A 10,992-nucleotide genomic window follows, 5' to 3' on the forward strand; every position below is an offset into this window, starting at 1 on the left:
ATTATTTTAAGAAATTACCCAGATGAACATGTAAAGAAATGTAAGATATATTGACATAAATATTATTATACTTCTACTTAATAGAATACTATTTCACTATTATGCACATAGACTGATACCCATATAGACGTGTTCTCACAAAGAAAGGTATATACAGTACATTAAGGAGAAAAAAACAGGTCTAAAAGAAGTATTTTTAAAAAATGTATGTAAACACTAAATACTGAAAAACAGAAAATAAGCACAAATTATCTCTTGATGAGATTTTTGAGGACCTTCAAAAATTTTTATTGTAAAGATGATAATGCAGAAGAGTCACAATTACATAAGTCAGGTAATGAGTACATTTCCTTTTGAACAGTGTCATCCATTTCCCTCATTTTTTCTCAGGTTTTTTTCCCCCTCAACCCCCTTCCATCCAAGTTGTATAGTTAATTTCCAACTTAGTGCCTAGTAAGTATCACTATTGTTATCCTTTGTCCCAGTTTCTGTGCTTCCCCTTCTCCTCCCCAAATCAGATAAATGTACATACAAGACAAAGGACACAGAAATCAAAAGCAATTTTGAGGAACTTAAAAAAGTATTTTTGCATATAACTATAATAGCTTAATAGGTCCTTCCCTTGATCCCAGCAGATGGCACTATATAGAGAGGGGCATAGCAGGAGTAAGTAGGTTAGTGGACAGATTCCTCTGAAGGGCACATCCTGTACTAGTTCCTTCCTGTCCACTTCCCTGCTTCCTATCCACCTAGATGTGATCTGCTTTGTCATACCACATGCTCCAAATATGCCCCTGAAACTCAAATAGCTTAGCTTCTACAAAGTCAAAGAGACAGTCTTTAATAAACTTCAAGTGAAGGCCTGCAAACTGTCCCCGAATGTGGGAGTAAGAAACAATGAAGAGCACTTCAAACACACATAAACCTCATTCTTTTGGAATCTTCACTAGCAGGGAGTATACACTGGGAAGGCTATCTCTAGTTCATGGCAAAGACTAAGAGATTTCACCAGATGTGGGCACTTGATTTATAGAAGTTATTGGACGCTTTACAGTATAGTTACAACTATTTCTTGTCTATTGACAAAACATGACATATAGACAGTATTGATTACTTTGAAGTATAGATACATTTCCCATGTATTGATGAAGGAAAAAGTCCAAGAAAAATAATGCTTCTTGATTTGTAATAGTCATGGATCAAATGGATATATTTTAAGACATGCTTAATCATGATTACTCCTCTAATTATTGCAAAATCCCAAATGTAAATCTTACTGTTGCCTGAGAGATTATATTAAAAGGTTTCTAGACTCTTTATGCAATTTCTCACGTTGACATTAGTGGTTCATTAATATTAAAGAGACCTGCAGTGTGGTATTAGCTAATTATACCAAAGACTATCTTTGGAATCTGTCAAGCATAGCCCCAGCTTCTATTTTTACAGCTTGATGTGCACCATAAGCTGATTTGACTATTTTTAAAACTATCAATCCTGCTTTGACTAGAAGAAAATTATCTGCTTTAAGATGCATGCTTTTGCCAAGGTAAATATCATCTGAGAATAACATAATTTGAATTGCTATTTCTGAGAAATAAAGATGACAAATACATATTCTGCCTGGTTCTTCAGGCAACATGGCTACCTTTTTAAGGCAAAGGAATGAGCCCTCTGGCAGGATTCATATAAAGTAATTAAAGACAATGGATATCTGTAACAATGAGCCAGGTGGCTTTTCTGTTCTCCTGAGTTTCTGCCAGGTGTGAGGATATCTGAACCTATCCCCAAATAGTCTTCTGGACACAAAACTATATGATAAGATTCCCCATTCCAAGAGACTTTCACAACAGAATAGAAAAATGTCTAATTCAGGTAAAGAAAATATCTCTGCCCTTTATTGACATCAGATTTCACTCCCTGCAACCAATCTGTGCAGGAGAAAAAGAAGATATTTTAAGAAAACTGAAGAAAATACAGATTGTTGTCTGATAAAGATATTTTACAGCACAGAATTTCAACTTCTCTTGGCATCTTGGGTAACATTTAAAATAATAGCTTTTAAAGATTAATTACTCAATACTTTGCTTTTTTAAACTTTTAAATTTTATTGTAAAGGTGATGTACAGAGGGTTACAGTTACATGAGTCAGGTAATGAGTACACTTCCTTTTGAAGAGTGTCACCCCCTCCTTCATTCTCTCCTAGTTTTTCCTCTCCCAACTTCCCTCCCCCACAAGTTGTATAGCTCATTTCAACATAGTGTCTATTGTGTTTCACTGTTGAATTGCTTCACCCATTGTCTCTGCATTTCTGTGCTTCCCCTTCCTCTCCCCAAATCAGATAAACTTATATACAAGACAAAGGGTTCAGCAACAGAAGGGAATAAATCAAAGGGACAAAAATAGCATACAATAAAAAAAACCTCTTGCTTCCATTTCTTGGAATTTGTTTTGATAAGCATCATTTTATATGATCATATGCGCATAGCTATTGAGCCCTGTGATCCTCTCCTAAGAGTATCCTCCTTTTGTCTCATTGTGGAATGTTTACAGTGTTGTTTAATTAATCATGTTCAAGTGTAATTATATGTCTTTTACTATCATTGGGTTTATTTGTAAATTTATAGACAAATTCTAATTATTACAAATAAGGGAAACTTGCAGCCTGTTTCTTTGGAAACGTAGAATTCCATTCCACATTTTCTTGAGCCATTCATCTACTGAGGGGCATCTGGGTTGATTTTATATCTTGGTTATGGTAACCAATGCTGCAATGAACATGGTTGTGCTGGTGGCTACATTGTAGTCTGGTGTGTGGTCAATTGAATAGATGCCCAGAGTGGGATTGCTAGGTCATAGGGGAGCTCTATGTTTAGTCCTTTGAGAAACCTCCATGCTATTTTCCAGGGTAGTTGAACAAGTCAACATTCCCACCAACAGTTTTGGCTCCCTTTTGGCCACATCCCCACCAGTATCTGTTATTGTTAATTTTCTTGATAATGGCCATTCTCACTGGGGTCAGGTAGAATCTCAGTGTTGTTTTGATTTGCATTTCTTTTATTGCCAGGGATGTCAAACATCTCTTCATGTATCTACTGGCCATTCTTATTTCTTCTTCAGAGAAATCTCTCTTTAAGCCTTTAGCCTATTTATTAATTGGGTTGTTGTTTCTTTGAGGATTTGTTTTTGGAATGTTAAACTTTGGGAGCTCCAGTAGATTTTAGAGATGAGGCCCTTGTCAGATGCATATCTAATAAAGATCTTCTCCCATTCTGTGGGCTTTCTATTGATGTTGCTAGCCACATCCTTTGCCATGCTGAAACTCTTCAGTTTGATGCAATCCCCTTTGTCTAGCCTTTCTTTGATTTATTGTTTCTGGGTCTTTATTAAGAAAATTTTGGCCAGTGTCAAGGAACCCTAGAGTTTGTCTTATTCCTTTCTGTAATGTTTTCAGGGTGTTTGCTTTTACTTTGAGGTCCTTTATCCATTTGGAGTTGATTTTTGCTGCAGGGTGATAGATAAGGATTTAACTTCAGTTTTCTGCACATGTGTAGCCAATTCTGCCAGCATCATTTGTTAAAGAGGCTATCTTTCTTCCATCCTGTACTTTTAGATCCCTTATCAAATATTAGGTAGCTATAGGTCTGTGGGCTCATTTCTATTATATTCCATTGGTCCTCAGGCCTACACTTGTGCCAATACCAAGCTGTTTTTATTACTACATCTTTGTAATTGAAGCTTGATTACTCAATACTTTGATGGACAAAGTAGTAAAATGAGACAACTCAGAGCCTATTGATGCAAACTTCCAAATTTTGGGTATAATGTAATAAGTATTACAAAGGCCCTGGAATCTGTGAACATGTTCCCTTACATGTCAAAGGCACTTGAACTGTAGATGAAGGAAAAGAAAGCTATTGTACTACTGGTAAGGAAATGGAAAGATTTGGAAAAAAATTTAAGTGAAATAAGCCAAACCCAGAGAAACAAAGGTTTCATGGTTTCCCTCATTTGTGGTAGATAGACTGTACCTATAAATCTATAAGTAAACACATTGGGTGGTATGCAAGTGGTACTAAATGGATTAACTGAAGTATAATAGACTATGGAGAACTCAAATAGTATAATTCTTAAAAAAAAAAAAAAACTATGGCAAAGCCAAATAAATTAAGAACTAAGAAATAGGTACATGTAAGAAAGAAAGTAGGGTCAAGGGGAGAGGGGTAGATTAATCAAGAGGGGAAGAATATGGTCAAGAATTCATTGTGTATACCACAAAATTAATGAAAGAGAAGGGATGGATTGAAAGAGAGTGAGGCTGTTGGAGAGGGTGACACTGATCAAGATGCATTGTATTCATGAACTGCTTTGTTAAATGGCACGGCCTTTGTAACTACTGAAAGATCACAACAATGTAAAAAACCTTAGTTGATTTCACTACCTGGTCACTTCTTTCAACAAATATAAATCTTAAAAGTAAGTGGGTTTTTTTTCATATATGATCTTGATTGCAAACCTTCCTAAGTAGTTACAGAAACAGCAAGCTATAATGTTTAATGACACAAGTTTAAAAGCACGTTTCTTAAGAGATATGATCTTTGAAATGACAAAGGTGCCCTTTTCAAGAATTAAAAGAGAAAAAGAATATGCAAATAGCATCTTTGGTGGCTGGATGCATTGAATATTAAGGAAAGAAGACTTCTTAGAAGGTAAAAGCAACTTAATAATTTGGCTCTAGATTTGACCCCAATATGAGGGAAAATTCTAGCAATTGAGCTTTATTACATTTAGAAAATAAACTAGGGAGGTGGTGATCATGCAAACAACATGGGCATAAACATTTGATAAGTATCAAAATTCAAGCCTCTGATGGGTTCATTTTACCTTGAAATACTGTGTTTGATTGACTATTACATAATCTCATAAACAAGGAAAATTTCAAAAAAAAAACCAAAGCCTAGATACCAGGATTATATTTACAGGCAAATGCAAAAGGGAAAAAGGAGGAGGAAAGTGTAGACAGGATAAAGGAGGAACCTGTAAGATGAAAGGTCCCTTATAGTAGCCACATCGATGATAGATGGTAGATAGATAACATAGATTCATGAGAGAAAAACATAAAAAAGACCATATCCTTAGGATTACAGAGATACAATTAAAATAAGAATGTAAGACAGGTATACTGGCTCATACCTGCAATCCTAGCTATTCAGAAGCTAAGATCTGAGGATAGAGGTTCAAAGTCAGCATGGGCAGACAAACTTGAGAGATTCTCACCCCTAGTTAACCAGCAAAAAGCTGCAAGTGGAGGTGTGCGCTAGGAGATCAAATGCTAGCTTTGAGTGAAAAAGCCAAGCAAGAACTGAGTTCAAGTCCATGTACCCATGTACACATGCACAAATTAAGGATATGAGATAGTAAGGAGCAATATATATAAGGGAGACAGAAGCACAATGAAGAGGAGATTAGTTACATTAATTCTGATGGAAAACTTTTTTTTACAAGAAAACAATTAAGAATTCTAACAGACAAAAGGAAATGGTTGTGGCGAATTTTTCAATATGGACAAAAATTGTATAAAGGTAATTCTTAGACATGATCCTCTGGTAATATAAACATTTTAGGGTAATTTTTTGTTTAGTTTTATGTTGGTACTGGGGCTTGAACTGGAGGCCTCTGAGCTTTTTCATTAACAGCTGATGCTCTGCCACTTGAGTCATACTTCCAGTCTAGCTTTTTGGTTGATTGCCTGGGATGGCTTCAAAGCACAATCCTGATAACTCAGCCTTCTGAGCAACTATGAAAACAGGCATTCAACATCCAGCTAGTTTGGGGAATATCATAAAAAGATGAAAATAACAAAACTACTGATCATGAATGATTTTAATTGAACAGAAACTGCTTAGAAATGAATTCTAAAAAAAGGAAAATCTGTTACCTGAATGTGCTGAGAGGCTGTATACAGCCTTTGACAAATCATTGAAGTCAACATCTTAAAATCACATTATACTTTTTGTCCTTGGAAATGAATCAGATGGACCAAATGGGTTAATGAGAAGTTATAAAATGACCCTGGACTGTCTTCATTTACAGATTAAGATATGACATAAAGGTTAGAGTCACTAACCTTCTTAATCATCTATCTCTTCATGCAGCAAAGGGTATGACTATGCAGGGTTCAGTTTCTTAGGCTACAAAGCTGAATGGGGTATTTGCTAGTAATAATCATGAATTATTCTGTTGATTCCCAATCTCAATTTTTAACCCAGTCCTCAGTGTGCTAACTTACACTTTTCTCTTTAAATCTTTATTTATTGTTTGAAATCGTTCTCAACAATAGGAAACATTTCCTCTTTTCAGTCATTCAACTTTACTTGCTCCTTGGCCAACATATACACATCTTGTAAATCATAGATTGTTGCTGGAATTCTATGTATTTCACACATTATTGTTGTAGTTGTCAAATCTATACTGGAAACTAGCCTAAAGTTATTTTTATCTCACATTCACTCCATCACTCACAGCTCTTTATATTAGCTTATGAACCACATATCACCTTCTAAAACATACTATTTCTCTATTGTTCAACGGAAGTAAGAAGTGGAACCAAAACGGGCTGAAAAGAGTTCATTGAAAGTACAGTGGCTGGACACCGTGGCCCACACCTGGAATCCTAGCCACTCAGGAGGCAGAAACCAGGAGGGGTACACTTTGAAGCCAGATGTAATAAAAGTTAGCAAGACCCCATCTCAACCAGCCAATGAGCTGGGCATGGTGGTGAATGTCTGTAATTACAACTATGCAGAAGGCATAGGCAGGAGGATCAAGTCTGAGACTAGCCTTAAGTAAAAACACAAAGCTTGGTCCCCCAAATAATGTTAGCTCAAGTGGCAGAGCACCTGCCTTGCAAGGCAAGGCAGCACTCTTAGGAAACATCTGTATAGAATGAATATGTACTCCAGATTCTCCATCCCACTCTTTACCCTTTATCCCTGTCACCGTCAGCCCTAGGAGCTCAGTGGGAGCACTAGGCAAGATGGAAGTTTCCTTTCTAAAGGAACAAATTAATCATCTGGGAAACTTAAGCCTTCAGTCTGACTATTGTTTCCTCAGAGAGAACGCAACTCTCTGGCATTTGGACAACCTGAAGATTTCAACTAGCTTCCTACTGATTGACTGTCATCAGTGGACACTGCTGCTCTACCTCATGATCCCTGTAAACAGTGTGCCTGGGTCCATGCTGTTACTCATGGAAAAATCTCACCTACTGTCACCAAGCAGTGAGGATCACCTGAGAAGGTGAGACTCAAGAAAAACTGACTCTGGAGGAAACGTTAGTGACAAGATCATCTTAACAAACAAGGCTTCAAATGCTAGAATGAGCAGAAGATATAAATAGAGAGATGGCCACAGAAACACTAAAAAAGGCATAATGAAAAACAATGTTATCTCCACAGGTAGGGATTTGGAATAGAAAGTATTTTTCTTCATTATTAATCTATTTATTAATTTTGCCAGTACTGAGGTTTTAACTCAGGTCTCATGCTCCGGCTCAGCTAGTTTGCATGGCTGATGCTCTGCCACTTGAGCTATGTGTCCATCCCAGCTTTTTGCTGGTTAATTGGAGATGAAATTTCATGAGATTGTTTTTGCTCTGGCTTATTACTTTTTTGTGCTTTGTTTTGTTTTTTCAATTAAAAATCATTCTATATAGCGGAATAGGACTAATGAAAACATAAAATGCCCTTATGGTACAGAAAAACCAAATGATGAACAAAATGGACATGAGCCATCACTTTCCCCTGAGAAGCAGAGCACACGTAGAGAAAATGTTTGGGGACAACCTAGCCAGCCCCTGCAGCCAAGAGCATCAACCAGAGAGCAGAGCCATTCAGGACTCAGTATGTGATCACAGCTGTGATCACCAATCTCCAAGTTGCATGATGGATGCTTCAGATGGCTGCTGTCCTAAAGTCACTAGAAAACCCCATTTGTCAAAGCTCTGCACTGAATTGAGCATGGTGCTAAAACACGGAAAATCAAGCAGGAAACCAAAATAGTGCCATCTTTGTTAGACTCCTCCTGAGCTAGTCAATGTCCTAAGTGTTTACACATATTAAATATTTTCATATTACAGACTAAGAAGCAAAGCAATGTTCAGCCCATAATCATGTGACTAGCCAAGGGCAGAGCCAGGACTGAACCACTGACAGGAAAAAGAGAACCATGGTCAAGGTTAGGAAGAAGTAGAGGTAATAGAGATTTTTCACAGGACTCAACTCGTCTGAAAGGCCAAGGCAGAAAAATTTGTTCCAATTTTTTTCTCTGTCCTGTATTCCTTTACAGTTTTCCCAATTGCTCTACCAATTTTGCTTTGATGTATTCATGCAGTCAAGAGTAAAGGTCTTGTAGGAACTAGGAAAAAGCCTTATCTATAAATGTCTCATACTCCAAATCTATTTTCCTTTGTCAATACCTAATAGATTCCCTTCTGAAAGTACCATCTTCAGTTTTAGTTGCTTTTAGCGTCTATTTCCTTAACTTCTCCCAACAAAGCTAGTAGCCATTAATGGTGCTTCTTCACATGAAAATGGACTAATAATTGGCAGAAGAATGTATTCTATCAGGGCACACCAAGGTCAGACAGATGGGACCAATTAAGTGACAACCAGCAGGGTAGGGAAAGACAATTCTCCCACACACATCCTCAGAATGCATGCAAATGGATAAAATTTTCTACTTTACTGTTAAAATAAATAAGGCTAAGGAAAAATAAGACATGTTAGTAATATCTTTTGTAGAAAAAAAGAACTATTCCAATAAAAACATATGCCTGGAAAGAAAACTTATGGAACAGTTACAAATAAAAGTAACAAGCACATCTTATTTAAATATACTGATTTTAAATTCAGACATAAGCATGGACTCATAAAAATAGCTATTACAAAAAATATTTTAACCATAAGGAATATAATTTTCTATTTAATTTTAAAGAAATGAACCAATTCTCTTTCTCATTGCTATGCAGGGAAGGGAAACTATACTCTAGGGCGGGGAGCAGGGAGAGGCCCTGTTCCCAGGTCACCAAGTGTGATGCAGAAAGCCCTGAATCAGAAAGAGAAAAGCATAGATACTAGTTTTGTTCTTATCTGTAGCTACTGAGATGCTGAACACCTTAAATAAATCATTTAGCATTTATGGGCCTTTCCATCTACAAATGAGACCATTTAATTACATCAGCTGTGAGGCCATTCCAGCTATGAAGAGAGCAAGAAAGAGACATAGACAGACAGACAGAGACAGAGAGAGAATGGTCATAAAATCCAGAAAAATATGAATTTATGTGACTTGTTTTTTGTTATGGTGTTTTCTGTTTTGATTTTGGGGGTTTTGTTTTGTTTTTTACCCTATTTTCATTCAAGAGAAAACAGTTGCACACAGGCACAGTCAAATACGTCTCATCGTCTTCCCAGAAAATGCTTTATAGCACAGGTTTGAAATCAAGATTTTGAAATATAAAAAAATCCAGAGGGGGCTGGGAAGGTGATTCAGAGCACTTGCCTTGCATGCATGAGGCCCTGGGTTCGATTCCTTAGCACCACATAAGCAAAAAGAAAAAAGCAGGAAGTGGCGCTGTGGCTCAAGTGGTAGAGCGCTAGCCTTGAGCTGAAGAGCTGAGGGACAGTGCCCTGGCCCAGAGTTCAGGCCCCACGACTGGACCCCCCCAAAAAAAATCCAGAGAAAGAAAAAGAAATATACTATAGGACATATGGATACAAAGTGCTAGTTTTTAAATTATGGGGGAAATAGCTATGGATGATACTGTGCCTTCATGTATAGAGCTGTTTAGAATCTTGAGTGATGAGTAGAATTGACTTCCTGAGTCTGGTTTTGTCAGAACATCAACCATAAAAATGAAATTAGACAGGCTGTAAATCAGGAGTCACCACCAGCTTCATGCATCTGCCTCCTTTAACTAAAAGGAGGCATCTACATCAGACATATTCCAGGCCTTCATACCTGTTTCCCACACAGGAGGCAATGAGTACCACTGCAGTCTTGCTTCTGTACAATTGCTTGTTCCTCCATAGAAAGTTCTCTTCAGTTGCATCGAAATGAGGAAAGCACTGAGCACTCGTGGCTCACACCTATAATCCTAACTACTTTGAATTCTGAGGATGGGAGGATCACAGTTCAAGGACACCTGTGCAGAAAAGTTTGAGAAACATCTTCTTAACCCATAACTGAGTATAGTCGCGCATGCCTGTCATCTCAAACTAAATGGGAGACTAAGATTGGAAGGATCTAGGTACCAGGTCTTCCCTCTCCACCGAGGGAAGTTAGACATGATGGCAAATGCCTGCCATCCCAACAATGACAGGAATCATAAATTAGGTGGATCATAGGTTAGGTGTGTACCTCGGGGGTCCCTATCCTAAAAAATGACCAGTAAAAAACAAGGCTCAGCAGTATCTTGGCAGCCTGACAAGAAAGCTTGATGCTTCCTTTGACAGCACATATACTAAAGTTGGAATGATATAGAGAAGACTAGCATGGCCCCTGTGCAAGGATGACACAAATTTGTGAAGCAATCCATACTTGTAGACATTAAGAAAAATATTTAGCACACATATTTTTGTACTTTCCTTGCAGGAAATTAATACTTTTTCGACATAGAGAGTAATCTTTGTATCTGGGAGCTGCAGTACTGGGGAGCTAATTGCTGTTCAAAAGTTCTGTAAACCAATCATCCTATTCCATTGCTCTTATCCCATATCTCTCCTTCAAACTGGGCCTACCTTTGGCATTTGGGAGGCAAGTGAAAAATTACTCAGATGCTAAAATAAAAATCAGAGAAGAGACTTCTAATAACCCATGGGGGTCCTGTATAACCTGACTTTTAACACGATTTCACTCTCAGAGACTCAGTGACCATGGGAAAAACTGGAACCATGTATTTAAATCTCTTCCTCTAATGGATTATCTCCTCAAGA

The 10,992-nt window shown here is 37.4% G+C and overlaps 1 non-coding gene across 1 annotated transcript; it reads left to right on the plus strand.

The window, feature by feature from the left end:
* The first annotated feature begins 10,496 nt into the window (after positions 1-10,496).
* Positions 10,497-10,601, plus strand: LOC122114000. The gene has a single exon (XR_006148494.1). It is a non-coding gene; the product is annotated as a U6 spliceosomal RNA (small nuclear RNA).
* The last annotated feature ends 391 nt before the right edge of the window (positions 10,602-10,992 follow it).

The sequence above is a fragment of the Dipodomys spectabilis genome, unplaced genomic scaffold (assembly GCF_019054845.1).
Source record: "Dipodomys spectabilis isolate Male_0828 unplaced genomic scaffold, ASM1905484v1 ptg000102l, whole genome shotgun sequence".
In the NCBI taxonomy this organism is placed as follows: domain Eukaryota; kingdom Metazoa; phylum Chordata; class Mammalia; order Rodentia; family Heteromyidae; genus Dipodomys; species Dipodomys spectabilis.